The following is an 18,404-nucleotide window of genomic DNA, read 5'->3' on the forward strand; positions in this document are numbered from 1 at the left end:
AGAGGATTGAATATTAAAGAAGAATTCTGAAGAGGAGGTGAATTGAAGGGGTAGGATGGGGGGAGAGATGAACAGTTCATTACGAGGTGTAGGTATTAGGGGGGTTAGTAGAAAGTAGAGGACTATAGGGGAGAGAGTGAAAACACATAGAAACATTGCTTATTGTGAATGTGTACTATCTTTCAGTGCATAGTTAAAGAGGGTATAAAGTGTGGTTACCTGACTCCTGCAATGACTAACTGCCAAATGTAATAACTGCCCACACTTGGCGCCGATGACATTCAGCGCAAGACACGTGCATGTGACGCGCCCCCTGGGTCGTGGGGTACCCGGTGCCGGGCCGGTAGATGCTGGGGGAATATCTCAGTGGCGGTGACCCGGTCCGTGACCCAGAGCGGTCAATAAAAGGGGTTATGTATAGGGGATTTATAGAGTTTTTATAGAGTTCATGATGCCACCTGTGGAATGCGTCTAACGGGAGCCGCCGCTGCAGAGCAGTCCTCTGAAGCTGATGTTACTGCAGCAGGGATGGTGTGGCTCTCCACAGGAAGAGCTAGCTCCAGGGCAGTGTAGATGATGTTGCAGGTTGTGCTGGGCGTTGAAGTGCAGGATTTGATGGCGCAGCAAGAAACACAGAGACAAGATAGTGCAGTCCCAGGGTCTTTACTCACAGTTGTTGCAGTCCAGATTACAGGCGCCAAAGCAATCTCCCTCGTTGTGCTGCGCTTACTCAGTGAGGGGCTCAGTCCACCCTCAGATAGCTCCGGAGTACACAGCAGGACCCCCTTCTGTGTCTTCTCTCTGGCTGTCTCCCTGAACCTCATACCAAGTGTTCCAGTCTAGTACCTGTGGGCCTTGGCGGGCAACGTCTGCTCCATCCCCTGGGTCCTATATAGCTACCTTCCTGGTGAGACTGGTATGGGATGTTGGCTACATGACATAAAGTTCTGCAGCCTCCGGTTTCTAGCTGAGACGTGCAATCTTCTACTAGTTGAGGGACCGGTTCCCTGTGTGCAGCCTGACCCCTCCACCTCCCGGTAGATTCGGGCGCACGGGTGGCTTCTCGCATTGCCCGTACCCCTGGGGTCCTCTCTTCTGTTCCTGGAGCCTTTCTGCTCCATCTACTCTCTTCTCTCCTTCTCTTCAACCTTGGGCCTCACTGATTAGGCCCGTCTCTGGAGCAGAGCTCCTACAGAGCCCCTGCACCTTCCACTCTCCTCCTCTGACTGAACTGACTTTCTAAGATGGCTTCACTATTTTATATCTTTCTTCTATGTGCTCCCCTTAACTACGTCCTCCACCCACCCCCACTACATGGTTCCCCCTTACTAGGCCCCCCCCCCACTCCAGCCAGGTTCCAGGGATTGTGCTCTCCTGTAGGAGCAATCTCGCCCTGCCCTCTGAAGTGTGGTGTAATGAATGCAGGTGTTAGGGTCCTGAGCTGTACTCCTTCCTTGCCTGAGGGTGAGATACCACACTTCTGGGTGAGATGCAGTACCTCTGTGGCGACCGAACCCTCAGGGGCCCTACACATGCACCCCACACGCGTGCACCCCTTAAGCAGCTTCTAAATTTATGGAGCAGAACTGTAGAAGAGCATCAACTGAACATCAGGACCAATATCTGCTCCTTTGTGTAAGGATGAACAGGAGGACTGCAAAGGCCCTACAACATAACCAGAAGCACGTTACACCCAAAATTGTCAGAAACAGACTCCATGAGGGCGGTATGAGGGCCCGACGTCCTGTAATAGGACCTTACTCACAGCTCAGCACCTTGCAACTCAATTGGCATACACCTGAGAACACCAGAATTGTCAGGTCCTACGGTCTCTGTACAGGTGATAGCAGGTTCACATTGAGCATGTGATAGATGTGAAAGTCTGGAGACGCCGTGGTGAATGTTATTCAGTCTGCACCGTCACCCAGCATGATGGGCACCATGTGATAGCCAACGGCAACCTGACTGCTGTTAGGTACACGGATGAAATCCTTAGAGCCAATGTCAGACCTTACTGTGGTGCAGTGGACCGTTGGTTCCTCCTAGTGCAGGACAATACCCTTCCTCATGTGCCATACTGGGAAGGCAGTTCCTGGATGATGAAAACATTGATGAGCTCACTTTCCCCAGACCCAGGTGCAAACCTGGTACAACTTGTGTAGCTACACAGGGGTCCAAAAGGTAAAAGGGGCCACTACCACTTCCAAAACAGGTGGAATTGTCTGTGTCCACTCATGCCCAGACCTGAATCCAATTGTGAATCTTTAAATCATTATGTATCAATGCATCCAATGCCGGGGTCTGGGAGGCTGTGGTTGGTGTTATCGAAAAGGATGATTGCAACAGACTCCATGGATGGGCGGCTTATGACTGGTAGTGAACAGAAGGGCGGCTATATTAAAGGGGCCAGAGCCGTACTTATAAGCAGAGGCCCACATGACGGTGATTGGGCCAGGAGAGAAAAATAAAGTTTGAATGGGGTCTATGGGATTGGATCAATAGGGAGTGGGAGGGGATAGTAAAAGGGAGTATAAAAGGAAAAGTGTGGGAAAAGGGGCCATTCCTGTGGGGACAGCAATGGGAAAAGTCTCACCTGTACACCCTCTTTTTTCAGGGAATTTAGAGATATCTAATGGAAATATATAGTACAAACCAAAAGTTTGGACACACCTTCTCATTTAAAGATTTTACTGTATTTTCATGACGATGAAAATTGTACATTCACACTGAAGACATCAAAACTATGAAATAACACATGTGGAATTATATACTTAACAAAAAAGTGTGAAACAACTGAAAATATGTCTTATATTCTAGGTTCTTCAAAGTAGCCACCTTTTGCTTTGATGACTGCTTTGCATACTCTTGGCATTCTCTTGATGAGCTTCAAGAGGTAGTCACTGAAAATGGTTTTCACTTCACAGATGTCCCCTGTCAGGTTTAATAAGTGGGATTTCTTGCCTTATAAATGGGGTTGGGACCATCAGTTGTGTTGTGCAGAAGTCAGGTGGAGACACAGCTGATAGTCCTACTGAATAGACTGTAAGAATTTGTATTATGGCAAGAAAAAAGCAGCTAAGTAAAGAAAAACGAGTGGCCATCATTACTTTAAAAAATGAAGGTCAGTCAGTGCGAAAAATTGGGAAAACTTAGAAAGTGTCCCCAAGTGCAGTTGCAGTAACCATCAAGCGCTACAAAGAAACTGGCTCACATGAGGACCGCCCCAGGAAAGGAAGACCAAGAGTCACCTCTGCTTCTGAGGATAAGTTTATCCGAGTCACCAGCCTCAGAAATCTCCGGTTAACAGCAGCTCAGATTAGAGACCAGGTCAATGCCATACAGAGTTCTAGCAGCAGACACATCTCTACAACAACTGTTAAGAGGAGACTTTGTACAGCAGGCCTTCATGGTAAAATAGCTGCTAGGAAACCACTGCTAAGGACAGGCAACAAGCAGAAGAGACTTGTTTGGGCTAAAGAACACAAGGAATGGACATTAGACCAGTGGAAAGGTGAACGGATGGACTCTACATGCCTGGTTCCCACCGTGAAGCATGGAGGAGGAGGTGTGATGGTGTGGGGGTGCTTTGTTGGTGACACTGTTGGGGATTTATTCAAAATTGAAGGCATACTGAACCAGCATGGTTACCACAGCGTCTTGCAGCGGCATGCTATTCCATCCGGTTTGCGTTTAGTTGGACCATCATTTATTTTTTAACAGGACAATGACCCCAAACACACCTCCAGGCTGTGTAAGGGCTATTTGACCAAGAAGGAGAGTGATGGGGTGCTACGCCAGATGACCTGGCCTCCGCAGTCACCAGACCTGTACCCAATCGAGATGATTTGGGGTGAGCTGGACCGCAGAGTGAAGGCAAAAGGGCCAACAAGTGCTAAGTGTAGCGTCGGCGTCCCTGCCGCCTGCTAGGCAGGGACGCTGTTCCCTTCACCTCTCCGCTCCGTGCCGGCGTCCTCCTCCCGCTCTGCTGGCAGCACGCGCTGCTTCCCGGCAACTGTGCTTAGGGCACACGCGCTCCCCCTCTCTTAAAGGGGCCGCGCGGACCGTCCTAAGGAGTCCCCGGCCAATGGCCGGAGGACCTCACCATATATAAGGCACCTCCTCCAAAATGGAGGTGCCCGAGCAATGTTGTTGCAAAGCCTTCACTCTGCTTCAGCCCTCAGGTCCCGTTACCAGTTACCTGCCAGTCACCTGCCAGATTCCTGCTTGATACCTGCCTGATATCCGCTTACCTGCTTGCAAGCCTGCGGTCCGACGGTCTGCCTTCCGACACCTGTCAGTCTGTCTATGGACCAGCCTGCCCGCTCACCAGGGAGCGCTCACCTGCTACCTGCCTGCTAGCCTACCTGGAGGCTCTGCCGTCACTTGCCGTGACCACCTGCCAGTCCAGAGACTCTTGCCCGCTCACCTGGGAGCGCTCACCTGCTACCTGCCTGCTAGCCTACCTGGAGGCTCTGCCGTCACTTGCCGTGACCACCTGCCAGTCCAGAGACTCTTGCCCGCTCACCTGGGAGCGCTCACCTGCTACCTGCCTGCTAGCCTACCTGGAGGCTCTGCCGTCACTTGCTGTGACCACCTGCCCGTCCAGAGACTCTTGCCCGCTCACCTGGGAGCGTCCACCTGCTACCTGTCTGCTAGTCTACCCTGAGACTGTCCCTGTCACTTGCTGTGACTACCTGCCCTTCTACCCAGAGACTGTCCCTGTCACTTGCCGTGACTACCTGCCCTTCTACCCAGAGACTGTCACTGCCACTTGCCGTGACTACCTGCCCGTCTTCCCTGGGAGCCACCCGCTTCCTTACAAGGACCGCCCCCTTGTATAGTTGCTCAGAGGTTCCGCCTCCCAGACCCGTTACACTAAGCATCTCTGGGAACTCCTTCAAGATTGTTGGAAGACTATTTCCGGTGACTACCTCTTGAAGCTCATCAAGAGAATGCCAAGAGTGTGCAAAGCAGTCATCAAAGCAAAAGGTGGCTACTTTGAAGAACCTAGAATATAAGATATATTTTCAGTTGTTCCACACTTTTTTGTTAACTATTTAATTCCACATGTGTTAATTCATAGTTTTGATGCCTTCAGTGTGAATGTACAATTTTCACAGTCATGAAAATACAGAAAAATCTTTAAATGAGAAGGTGTGTCCAAACTTTTGGTCTGTACTGTATATTGTTATGTTTTATGGCTCGGGCTTATGATGAAGGTTATAAATTTTTACTGTGAGTCACAGTGGCTGGGGCAGTAGGGGGGGTCTTTGGGGTTGGTGGAATTTTTTATGGGTGGGAATTTACAGAGATGGCTCCCTTCAGGATGGAATTACTAATTGGCTGATCTGGCACTTAGTGGGGCTCTGGACTGGGGTGTACTCTTGGAGCCAGTGGTGGTGTTTCCTTTACCACTGATTGTGGTGTGGTGCCCTTGAGCTTGGGGTTACGGCTGAGAGTAAAATAATTCTATGGAAAAATGCCTTGTTCTACATGTGCCAGATCTTGTAGCCCCAAGGACCTCCGCCAATTCTTTCATTGGTTATTGTTGTTTTTTAATAAATGGCCGATATGGCAAATTATATCCAAAAAAAAAGTCTCCTGTGTTTCATTTATTATAAGTTAAGTGGTATGAGACACTGCTTGGGGAGAAAGAAAAGAATTAATATGAGGGATGGTTTCAGGAGAACGATTTGTGCCATACACCGTCATGATCACAGATATATTTTTTTAAATGTCAGAAATGTATTTTTTAACATTTTGATTTCTTTGATTAACAGTTCTGCACACAGAGATATTCCCCTAAGGCCACATTCACACATTCAGTATTTGGTCAGTATTTTATATCAGTATTTGTAAGTTAAAACCAGGAGTGGGTGATAAATACAGAAGTAGTCACGTGTTTCTATTATACTTTAACTCTGATTCTTCCACTCCTGGTTTTGGCTTACAGATACTGATGCAAAATACTGACCAAATACCGAATGTGTGAATGTGGCCTAAGAAAGACAAAACCTCACTTTTATTTTTGTAAATATTCAGGTTTCGGATTTTATTAACCTTTATGATTAACCAGCAGCACTGTAGTTGTTCAATACTAAAATTGATCATTAAAAATACAAATTGTGCACTCCGTGTATATCTGTATACTGTATGTATACATCTGCAAAAGTTTGGTTCCCCATCCTTCAAATTTGATATCTATCTATCTATCATTGTGACATTAGAATAAAAATGATGTCACAAGTGATGTGATGACATCACCACATTCTATATCCCAGTGTTCCGTCCTAAGGGAAACCACTGCCTTACAGACTCCCAAGGGTGAGGCAGCCCCTTTTGTTTTTCGTGACAAACGAAGCAAAAATTGATTTTAAAATGGATAATTACAGAAGAGCCCAAAGAGATCGGGTTCTCAGAGAGAAGAGAGGAATAAATGAAGAGCAGGTACTATTGTTTGCTTTAGGGCGAAAAGACTTTATACTACCGGACATTGACACTGACGCCTCAAAAATGGCGTCCAAACGTCAAATTCTAGACAAAATGAGAAAGACCAAAAGACATGAGATCCTTACAGAGAGAAGGAAAATGGAGACCCTCATGGAGTCTCACTCTGCAGCCTCCGCTGAGCTTCAGAAGGCCATACTTATCTCCTTGAAAAAACTCGGAGATCTGGTCCCTGAAATACGGAGGAGGAACAAAGATGTCATCCTCAATAAGAGGAGAAACATCAACGCAGAGTTAGAGCTGGAAGAGGTTCTCCAAGAGACACCGAGACAAGTGACATCCTCCAGATCTGAAAGTCTGGAGGCACCGAAACTACAAAGAGCGGCAGCCCAGAAGAGGATCAGGAACAGCAGAGACTGGGTTGTCCAATGTAGAAGACGTCTCATCTACGCTAAATCCATTATAAATGGGAATGGTGCATTGCGGAGGTCGAGGTCATCAGCTGAAAACATCTCCATCCCAGAGAACAAACAGCTGAGTGTTTCTCCACCAAACACATCACTGGATACAGATGGACCAGGTAAGATGGATCTGCTCAGTGTAATAAGACTGGGGGTAAGGAGGATTATACTCCTAATATTATGTACTGGCATCAATTATCAAAAGTGCAGAAAAACTGTCCTTGTTGCTCATAGCAACCAATCACAATGCAGCTTTCATTGTTCCATAGAATGTTAAGAGATGGAATCTATGCTGTGATTCGTTGCTATGGACAACAGGGACATTTTAATTATTGGACAGTTTTGATAAATGAGAGCCCAAATATTAGACATTTCCTGCTCATTTACATAATTCTATTTAAAATTATAATATTTTCTTTTAGCTATATTTGTTAACCCCTTCTTGACCAGGTAACCTTTCGTTGTTTTTTCCTTCCTCTTTCGAAAACCCATAACTATTTATTTTTTAATTTGTCTCCCAATGTAGCTGTATGTGGACTTGATTTTTTAGTGGACGAGCTGTAGTTTTGAACATTATTTATTTTACTATTCAATGTTCTTGAAAAAGATTCAAAATGTGGTAAAATTGTGGAAAAAAGTGATTCCGCCATTGTTTTTTTTTACTGTGTTCATTGAGTGGTAAAAATGACCTGACAGAATGATTCTCCATGTCAGTTACAACTATGATAATGCTGAACAGGCATAGGGGTTATAATTCACTGAACTGGTAGAAGAAAATTAGGAATTTTATAAAAAATAAATTGGTTTGTGTCCCTATATTCTGAGACATTATATCTTTTGGATTTTGATAGCTGGATGGAGCTGTGCGAGGACTTGATTTGGGTTTTTTTGCGGGACAAGTTGTAGCTTTTATAGATAACTTTCTCGGGTAGACAAGACATTGTGATATCTTTTATTACAATTTATTAGATGTATACTGCGCCCTCACAAAAACACTATTCTGGTCTTTACATTTATTTTCTCATTTCAGTGTTTACTGTTTGGGTTAATTAATGTTCCGGATGTGGTTATACTAGATATTCAAATTATTACTATTATTATTATTATTATTAATGGGGAAGTATTTTTTTTACATTTTATTATTTTTTTTACTTTTTTTTGTTACTTCTTTTCTTTATACTCCTTTGGGGACTTGAACCTGCGATATTCTGATCGCTTCTACTAGATACTGTGATAGAACTGTATATAGCTAAATTAAAAATCTCATATGAAAGCCAGGCTGGTCTTAACAGGAAGAGGAAAAGACAGGGGCTTTCAGCAGGCTGAGGTAGTCATTTCCAATAATGTGTTCACTAAGGGGTTCAAATTTTTTATATCATCTCAGCAGATGGAATCGATAAGACGCCATACGACACAACGGACATACCGGCACAAAGCCTTGATGATGCCAGTTTACAGATTTCTGACCCAAGAGAACTGGTCCACACAGACCAACCTATAGACTTTTCCAATCTCGAGTTCTGGAAAGTTCTTGGAAAAGGAAACTATGGAAAAGTAAGTGTCAATTTATATTGTCCGTGTTCCCCAATGTATCCTGAACCAGATACACAGGAGAGATGTACATATTCATTACAGGATGCTCATATGTAATGATAATTGGGATTAACTAGTGAACTACTACACAGTAATAGATGAGAGTTTGGTCTGATCTGTTGTGATTTTTCTCCAGGTCATCTTGGCATCAGATCCAGTCAGTGAAGGACTGCTGGCCATCAAAATCATGGACAAAAGTTCTTGTGAGGACTTAATCTCTACAGAGCTAGAAGTCCTGAGAATGGCTGCCGGGTGCCCCTACCTAATGACTATGCGGGCGTTTAGGGAAACACCTACGGAGTATGAAATAGCCATGGACTATATGGCTGGAGGAGACCTGTTTGGCCACATGAAAGATTCAATGATGTTTAACACAAAGACAATAAGGTAAATGTCCGGTACTGAATGTGAATAATCCGCTGCCGGCACATTGTAGTCTTAGATCAATGGACAACGACAACAAGAGAAACTAATGATGTGAAAAGGACACGTGTGTGATCTCCTCATGTTCTCTGTATGATTGTGCATGTAACCACTGATCCATCCTTTCTACTCCACAGACTCTTTGCGGCAGAGATGGTGTGCGGACTCCAGTTCCTGCATGAACGCGGCGTCATACATAGGTAATCATTTCACCTTCATAAATCTGTCACTTGTGACTCTCTGTTGTCTCCTTACATATCTATTGTAGAAAGTTCTTTCCATGAATTGTCCTCACAATCAGTGTCTGCTCCTTCTCCCTGCAGTGACCTGAAGCCAGAGAACATCCTCCTTCAAGACACCGGACACATCAAAATCTCAGACTTTGGCTTAGCAGCCATGAATGTGTTTGAGGGTGACATAGTGGAATATACTGCTGGCACTAAGGGTTACATAGCGCCCGAGGTAAGGAACATCTCTGTGTGATTGATGTCGATAGTAGGATTGAGGGATAATCTGATCCCAATGTATTCTGCTCATATCTAATCACAGACCGGTCCTCATAGTCTCTGTGTGTAAATCCCCTTCCCGGTATATTCAGATTCTCTCCAATCTCATGTTCCCATAGGTAATGGACGGTGAAGGATACAACCATCTGGCAGACTCATTTTCCTTTGGCGTAATCTTATATATGATGACTGTAGGTGACTGGCCATTCTATACCAGAGGCACAATGGACGAATACCACCAGTCTCTGTATGACGACATCCCTTCTTTTCCACCTGGGATCTGCTGTCATGCCATGGATATCATAAAACGGGTGAGTAAGATCAGATGGACAATGATAATGGGGGATTACAAGAAGATATAAAAGATAAGATATGGACAGTCCATAGACATTGTGTAATAATTTATCAGTAATAATACATAATATAATGACTAATGCTTTGTTTTCATTTTCTAGCTCCTCTGCAAAACTCCATCTGCCCGATCTGCCATTACATCATCCATCAGATCGCATCCGTTTTTCTATTCTATAGACTGGAGCGATGTGGAGTCCGGCAGAGCCGACCCACCATTCCCATATTACTATGTAAATACAGCACATACAGACATCCAAAGTGTTATCACTACCCAGTAACACACTTACGCACTATACACCTTATCGCTATATCCCCCTAGTACTGTATATACTGTATGTGAGGGGCTGATTCTCAGACGTGTATATTTCTCTTCTTCCAGCAGGAGTATTAGGCTGATAAAAATCAGCCCCATTCCAGTAACATCCAGGAATGAAGATTTACATTAATCGGATGAGACAATTACACTGGACTTTCTTATTTACCGGACTGTGACAAACCTACCAAGCTTCCACCACATAACATCCAAGTAGATTTGAGCACCAAACATCCAGGGATTTATTCCGATCGCCATATTTGGGGTCAGGAAGGAATTTTTTTCCCTTGATATGAGGATGATGCAACAACGAGTCCTCAGGGTTATTTTTCGCCTTCCTCTGGATCAACATAGCAAGTAATTAAAGGCTGAAATTGAAGGACTTCTTTCAGCCATACTTGTTATGTCACCATCTGGACAACTCATCTACAATGTGGTGGTAAGGAGACGACTACAAGATATGGACATAAAGAAGGAAGCGGCTGCTCCTTCTCCTACTTGGCCATGTACAGACAGAAGGAAGCGGCTGCTCCTTCTCCTACTTGGCCATGTACAGACAAAGGAAGCGACTGCTCCTTCCTCTACCAGGCCATGGTCAGACAGAAGGAAGCGGCTGCTCCTTCCTCTACCAGGCCATGGTCAGACAGAAGGAAGCGGCTGCTCCTTCACCTTCCTGACCATGGTCAGACAGAAGGCCATTTGGCTGATCGCGATGCTGTAGGAATCCAGGAAAACTCCAACTACACAGATCACAAGTCACACATTCCTGCTCTTCTCCTCTCTCATGTGTGATCCACACCTGGATGTCCAAAAGCGGCAGAAGTGTAAGCCGAGGCCTGAGGAGCGGAATCATCATCATCTGCTCCTTTCCACAGAAAGTGACTATATCTACACACTTTCTTTTTATATATTTGCATAATATTAACAACTTTTATGCATAAAAATAAATATATAAAACATCTATGTTGCTTTTGGTTATATTACAGACATGCTTTTTGGTATTTTTATTAATATCATGATAAGGTATTTTGCTGCCTTAGGCAGATGACGCAAATGGCTTCCCCCACAAGAAAAGGAATAGGTGAGAAACTATGGTAACTGGACCTCTAACTTCCTCGTCTGATCCATCAGGTAACAAGCTCTGATGACCACTTCCTTTACAATGTCAGACCCAAGAATAGTCATGGAAACTAATATAGCTTAATTATAATGGGGGCCGTTTGGTTTCAATTAATGAGATACAATAGATGCAGCTTGTAACAAAACCGATGGTTGTTCTACTGCCGTATTCCTGTGTGGCGCCATCCTCTAACAGGGGGCAGACTGTCCATAGCCTACGTATTGCGGGAATTACCGCCAGAACATCGACCTGATTACAGCTCCTCTGCTCCTGTCCTGGGGGCAGCGTTCACATTGTCTTAAAGACACAAATGCATTTCAATGCAGAGAGGGAATGAGAACCAGGGCGCAGGCGTTGAGCGGTGTTAGTGACCCACTGACTCCGCTCACCTTTGTTCCTGTGTACCGGCTGTCAGCATGCTGAATGTTTGCGGCAGGAGGAAGGTGCCAGTTGACTGCAGGCGTTCAATAATGTCAATTTTTTTTCTTAAACTGCTCCCCCCTCAGAGAGGTAGCGCCCTAGGCCGGTGCCTACCCCTTGTCCCGGGCCTGCACTGGTGGTTCAGTTTGGATCCTCTTGAAGGAATAGTGCCATACACTATTGCAGTCAGTACAATGGAAATCATTGACTTGTCAAATTTAAAGGCTTTTTTGCGAAGAAGAGAAAAATGAAGACTGTTTACTGGGTTTTTTCAACCATAGCTGTGATTAAAGCAATGCTCCTTTGCTCATAGGGGAAATCAGTTTTATCAATCGCTTTGTTGGGGAGCTGTCCACTCCATTCTGGTCTTTCGGTCGTCCCACGTTACTTCTGACTCTCAGAATCCTACAGGATCTTATACGCGGTGTGGAAGACAATTTCTCTATATAATGAGTCTTGATGTGACTCTCATAGGAATGCAAAGTGAGATCATTCACCTCTACATCACTAGTCAGAGCTGTAGACACCAGGTTAATTTAATGAAATATCAGACCACCACTTTCAGGCCATATTCACACGTTCAGTATTTGGTCAGTATTTTACCTCAGTATTTCTAAGTCCAAACCAGGTGAGGAACAATCAGAGGAAAAGTATAATAGAAACACGTCACCATTTCTGCATTTATCACCCACTCCTGGTTTTGCCTTACACATACTGATGTAAAATACTGACCAAATACTGAATGTGTGAACGTGGCATGACATTTATTGCACTAGTCCATGTGCCGTCTGTTTTTTAATAACAGTTCCGTGTCTAATCCGTGAGACTCAGAGCAGGTTCTATTCTCATTCATTTTGCAGATCAGACTCAGCCATTAAAGTCTAAGGAAATCCATGTACAACGGATGAAGCACTGAAGACTTTTCTTTTCCTTTAGTGCTCCATCAGTGTTTCATCCATTTTTAATAGATCCATTAATAGTCAATGGATAAATAAAAGTTCAGACTGTCTACCTGCTTCAGTTTTTGCAAATGTATGAGGAAAAAATATATCTATACAACACGGATATAAAATGGAGACAATGCGGAGACACATTGGAGAAAAAGGTTCTGTTTTACAAGGATATAGAAATAGACAAGGATTTGTGAATGTAGCGTCCTCTGAAGAATAGGTAAAATCCATCAAGCTAAAGACAAGACAGACTGATAACTCAGTGAGGAATACAATAGAAGCTGCCTATTGAAGTCTACGGAGAGGCTCCGGACATCACTAGGTAGGCTTCATTTCTACACATGAGCTTGATGTATCATCCATTACTTTTTCTGTACATTTATTAGCATTTGTTATGTTTGTAGCATGGTATTCTACAGTTAGCATTACTAGTCGTATATGCCTTTATATATGACGCGCCCCCTGGGCCATGTGTGTGGGAATACCCGGAGCCGGGTCTCTGTGTGATGTCAGGGGTTGTAGTCTCCGTGGCGGCGACCCGGTCCCGTGGCTCAGGGTGGTCAAACCAGTGGCGGATCTGTTTACTAGGTTTTTAATGTTGAAATGTCCGACTTCGCCACCCGTGGATTGCGGTCACTGAGAACCGCCGCTGCGGGGCAGACCGCTGAGGCTGATGTTGTGTGCGCAGCAGGGGGTAGTATAACTCCCCACAGGAGGAGTATAGCCTCAGGGCAGCGTGTGTAGATGGTGAGGGTTGTGGTGCATAGGCGCAGCAGAAATGACTCAAAGTCCGTGCAGTGTAGTTCAGGGTCTTTACTGTTGGTGATGAAGGAGACCCTGCTGGGAGTACTGGCTAGCATTAGAGGCCTGGTCAGTCTGTGAGCGAACAAGAATCCCCCTGGCCAGGTGGAGGTGTAGGCCTTCCCGTCTGACTGCACTCTTCCTGGCTACCTTGCTCTAGTCGTGTAGTAGCCCACGTCCCTGAGTGTACCGTGTGGTGCTCACCCGTATGGCTGGTGACTTGGGGCCTTTGGTTCCTTCCGCTCCTCGATGGCGGTGCCGGTCCCTTGCGTGTGACTGAGCCTCCAGGCTTTCTACGGCCAGAGGACCTGAAATCCCCTGCCAGGTGGTTTCTGCTGCTGGATGTGAATATCCTCACAGCCTCGGACTCCGGTGTCCGGTTCTCTGCGTCTTCTGCCAGGACGAGCTCTGCTGCTCCAGTCCCTGGCTCTCAGCTCCTGTCTCCTACAGGGCTCCTTGCTGCTCTGTCCCTCTCTCTGGAACGAACTAACTAACCCCGCCCTAGATCCAGTTTATAAATGGCAGGTTCCTCCCCTCCCTGGACTGGGGCAGGAAGCGTTGCATGCAAATGTGCTCCTGACCAGGAAAACCCATGCTCGCTCTCAGATATGGTATTTCTACCACTGTGGCAACCAGACCCCCTGGGGTGCCACATATACATATATTTTCACACTTTTTGAATGGGCTATGTATGGACTACCTTTGGTTGTACTCAGGGCCTGTTTCAGAGATAGTGGGGCCCCAAATGCTCACATATTGCACCATCACACAGAAATATTTTGGTTGTATTTACATGCGCTCAGTTCAGGCCATTAAACGAGCGCGATCGACAATATTGAAGTCATTCGACGCTTGTTTCCCGGGTTCTTTACACCGGCTGAGGAAGAATGATGGGGACAGAACAGTCACTAGTAGATCAATCTGTCCCCTTACAGTATCATTTTATTAGCAGTATATCTGCAGATTACACCAAACGATGTGCTGCTGAGAACAATGAGCTTTGTTTTGGCGTAAACAATCCAATCACTCGATGAATAGGCAGCATTGTGCTCCTTAAGTACAATATGCCCCATAGTCCTCCATATAGTATAATGTGCCCCATAATCCTCCATACAGTATAATGTACTCTCCATTGTTCTCAATACTGTATAATGCAGCCCTCATATAGTACAATGCACTCCCCATAGTCCTCAATACAGTACAATGCGGCCCCCATAGAGTATAATGCTGCCCCATAGAGTACATATACTATAATGCACCCCCCATAGCCCTCCAGCCTTGTGACCACCATGTTCTCAATGATGTAAAAAAATAAATACAATACTCACCTCTCCCCATTCCCCCACTGCTCCGGTCTGTGCAGCATGTCTGCTTGGCCTCAGCAGCTCCACTGCCTGGCACACAATTAAGTGACATAAATGACGCGCCCCCTGGGCCGTGGGGAGACCCAGAGCCGGGCCTGTAGATGCTGGGAGTTGTAGTCACTGTGGCAGCGACCCGGTCCGTGACCCAGGGCGGTCAAACCAGGGTAATCTATGTGTCTCAGTTATTGATAGTCTGACTATGCCACCTGTGGATTGCGGTTATTGGTAACCGCCGCTGCAGGGCAGTCCGCTGAAGCTGGTGGTATGCGCAGCAAGGTAGTGTAACTCCTCACAGGAAGAGTGTAGCTTCAGAACAGCGTGTATGGATGATGGTGGTGATAGTGCCTGGATCAGTAATAATAACACGGAGTCTTTGCAGTGCAGTCCTAGGGTCTTTACTGGTGGTAATTATATAGGCCCCAACGGGAGTACTTGCTAGGGATGAGGGCCTGGTCAGTCTGGGAGCAATCCTAGAATCCCCTGGCCAGGTGGAGTTGTAAGCCTGCCGTTCCGACTGTACTCTTTTGGCTATCCCGCTTATAGTCGTGTTGTAGCCCATGTCCCTGAGTGTAACGTGCTGCTCACCCGTATGGCTGGCGACTCGGATCCCGTGTATTCCTCGCTCCTCTGTGGTGGTACTGGTCCTTTCGTGTGGCTGAGCCTCCGGGCTTCTGTCAGCCAGGAGACCTGCAATCTCCTGCCTTGCGGTTTCTGCTGCTGGATATACAATCCTCACAGCCTCGGACTCCGGTGTCAGGTCTTCTGTATCCACTGGCCAGGATGAGCTCTGCACAGCTCCAGTCCTCAGCTCCTTGCTCCTTAGTCCTAACTGACTCCTGACACTGAACTAGACTCTCACTAGACTGACTAACCCCGCCTCCAGATCCAGTTATATAGGGCAGGTTCCTCCCCTTTTCTGGTCTGGAGCAGGAGGTGTTGCATGTAGTGTGTTCCCTGACCAGGAAACTCCTGTTTTGCTCCCAGACATGGTATTACTACCACTGTGGCAACCAGACCCTCTGGGGTGCCACATTCCACCCTAGTAAATTTCAGTACTCCGGGACTGAACATATTTTGCAAAAATACAACAGGTAACAATACATTAACATATTTACAACCATTAGAGTCTTTAAAGGTCACGGTATCATCCGCAACCAGGTGTCCATTTCACTGAAACAAGGTGCAATCAGAGGGACCTGTCCCAAACCCTCAACGTAGGCCCTAGGGTGGCTACAGGGCATTGATGATCCGGAGTTGGACCACATCTTCAGCCACCTCCACGGGTTTTAGTTCTGTGGTCTGGCACCAAAGGGGCACTTTACAGGTGCAACTATTTACAGGCAGAGTTTTTGGTTATTCATTGTCCATAACCTGAAAGTCTTTTTGGACCCTGTAGGGTAACTGGAAAAACATATTCAATACACACACAAAACAATTCAACATTACAGTTATAGTTACATTTAAATTTTCCAACGAGCAGGAATTTTACCTCTGGTGATTCTGGTGGACCTGCGTAACACACTGTCTGTCTGTGTTCCACTCTGGTCCCTTTTCCCTACCCCTGGTGTGGTGGGCACTGTGTGACCTGCACTACTGGTATTTTGAGGTGTCACTGGTAGGTTGGGCAGCTTCCTACGGATCCTTTGGCTTACCGTGGGTACGACAGGCTCGCTACTAGCAGAGGGTAGATTCTCCTGGTCTGCTGATGAGGAATCTTCTGTCTCCGGGGCCAATGGTTCTTCCAACTCTACTGAGACTTCTGTAGGTGCTTGAGGTGCTGGTTGGAGAAATGTAAGGACAGGCACAACAATGGCATTATTCACTTGTGTCCATGACCGGGGAAATTCTCCGAGTACCGTGCTGACCATTTCTTACACTTCCTCTGCGGGTTGAGGGATATCTTGGCCTTCTTCAGCATGCTGTAGCTGCTCGGGACATTTCTTCAGGTGGTCTCTGGAAACTGGAAACTGTTGCTGTTGTCTCACCTCCGTCCTTACTTATGAGGCACACCTTGGTATTATCATGACTTGATGGTAGAATGGTGTACGGCTCTTTTTCCCACTGGTCATCCAACTTGTGGAGTCGCCTCTTCCTCTTTAGGACTTGCTCTCCAGGTGACAAGGGGGCAGCAGGTGCATGTTGATTGTAAGTCCTCTCTTGCCTTTCTCTTGCTTGGAACAGACTTCTTTCAACACTTTCCTGTACCTTGCGGTATTGCTGTTGCCGCTCAGTGTCCCAATCTGCGTCTGGTGAGGCGTCCTCTGGTGTCAGAACTCCCATATCCAGATCGATGGGCAGCTTACCAGGTCTCACTCTCATCAGGTAAGCTGGTGTGCAGTTGGTGGAATTCACTGGGATATGATTGTAGAGGTCCACTAGGTCTAGCAACTTTTCTGGCCACAGACTGCGTTCCTCCAGGGGCAATGTCTTCAGTAGGTCTATCACCACCTGGTTCATCTTTTCACACATCCTGTTGGTCTGGGGGTGATAAGGCGTTGTCCTGATCTTCTTGCAGCCGTACAGGTTGCAGAACTCCTGGAATACCTCCGCTTCGAAGGCCGGACCTTGGTCAGTTAGCACACGTTCTGGGTAACCATGCGGGCGGCAGAAGTGCTGTTGGAAAGCTCTGGCTGCTGTCTGAGCTGTTTGGTCCTTGACTGGCACTACTACCAGAAACCGGGAGTAGTGGTCTACGATGGTGAGAGCGTAGACATAGCCTGACCTGCTTGGGGACAGCTTCACATGGTCTAGGGCTACCAGTTTGAGCGGCTGCTTGGTGATGATGGGCTGCAGGGGAGCCCTCTGGCTGTCACGGTCTTTCCTTCTCAGGTTGCACGGTCCGCAGTCTCGACACCACCTCTCGATTGCTCCTCTCATGCCGACCCAATAGAACCGTTCACGCAGCAGGACTTCCAGCTTTTTCCATCCGAAGTGTCCTGCTCCATCGTGGTACACTTCCAAGACCATAGACGCGTCCCGCCTCGGGACTACCACCTGCCAGACCAGCTCATGCGTCTGGGAGTTGACAGTTCTTCGACACAGCTTCCCTTCATAGATGAACAGCTTACTCTTCTCTTTCCACAGCTGTTTGGTCTCCTCTGGAGCATCTGGGTCAGGGTATGAGTCGGCTCGTGTCAGCAACTCTTTGACTAGGTGGACGGCCGGGTCACTGTCTTGTGTTTCAGCCCAGCCGTGGTGGGGCAAGGGATTGAACGTGGCCTCTTTGGTGGAAGAGTACCTGTCTTTCACACAGTGGGAGCACTGAGTTATCCCATGACGGTGGAAAGCGGGGATTTCTATCTCTTCCAGTTCTTCTGGGTCTTCTCCCCCATCTGGCAAGTTAGGCATCCTGGACAGTGCATCTGCATTGGCATTCTTGCGCCCAGCCCGGTACTTGATGGTGAACTCATAATTGGAGAGTCGGGCCATCCATCTCTGCTCCAGGGCACCAAGTTTCGCAGTGTCCAGGTGTGTCAGCGGGTTTTTGTCTGTGAATACGGTGAACTTGGAAGAGGCGAGGTAATGTTTAAAGCGCTTTGTCACTGCCCATACCACTGCGAGGAACTCTAGCTTGAAGGAGCTGTAATTTTCAGGGTTCCTTTCTGAGGGCCGGAGCTTCCTGCTGGCATAAGTGATTACCCGTTCTCTGCCC

Source organism: Phyllobates terribilis, unplaced genomic scaffold (assembly GCF_046119375.1).
Source record: "Phyllobates terribilis strain yellow unplaced genomic scaffold, ASM4611937v1 Scaffold_13__5_contigs__length_258822181, whole genome shotgun sequence".
In the NCBI taxonomy this organism is placed as follows: Eukaryota; Metazoa; Chordata; class Amphibia; order Anura; family Dendrobatidae; genus Phyllobates; species Phyllobates terribilis.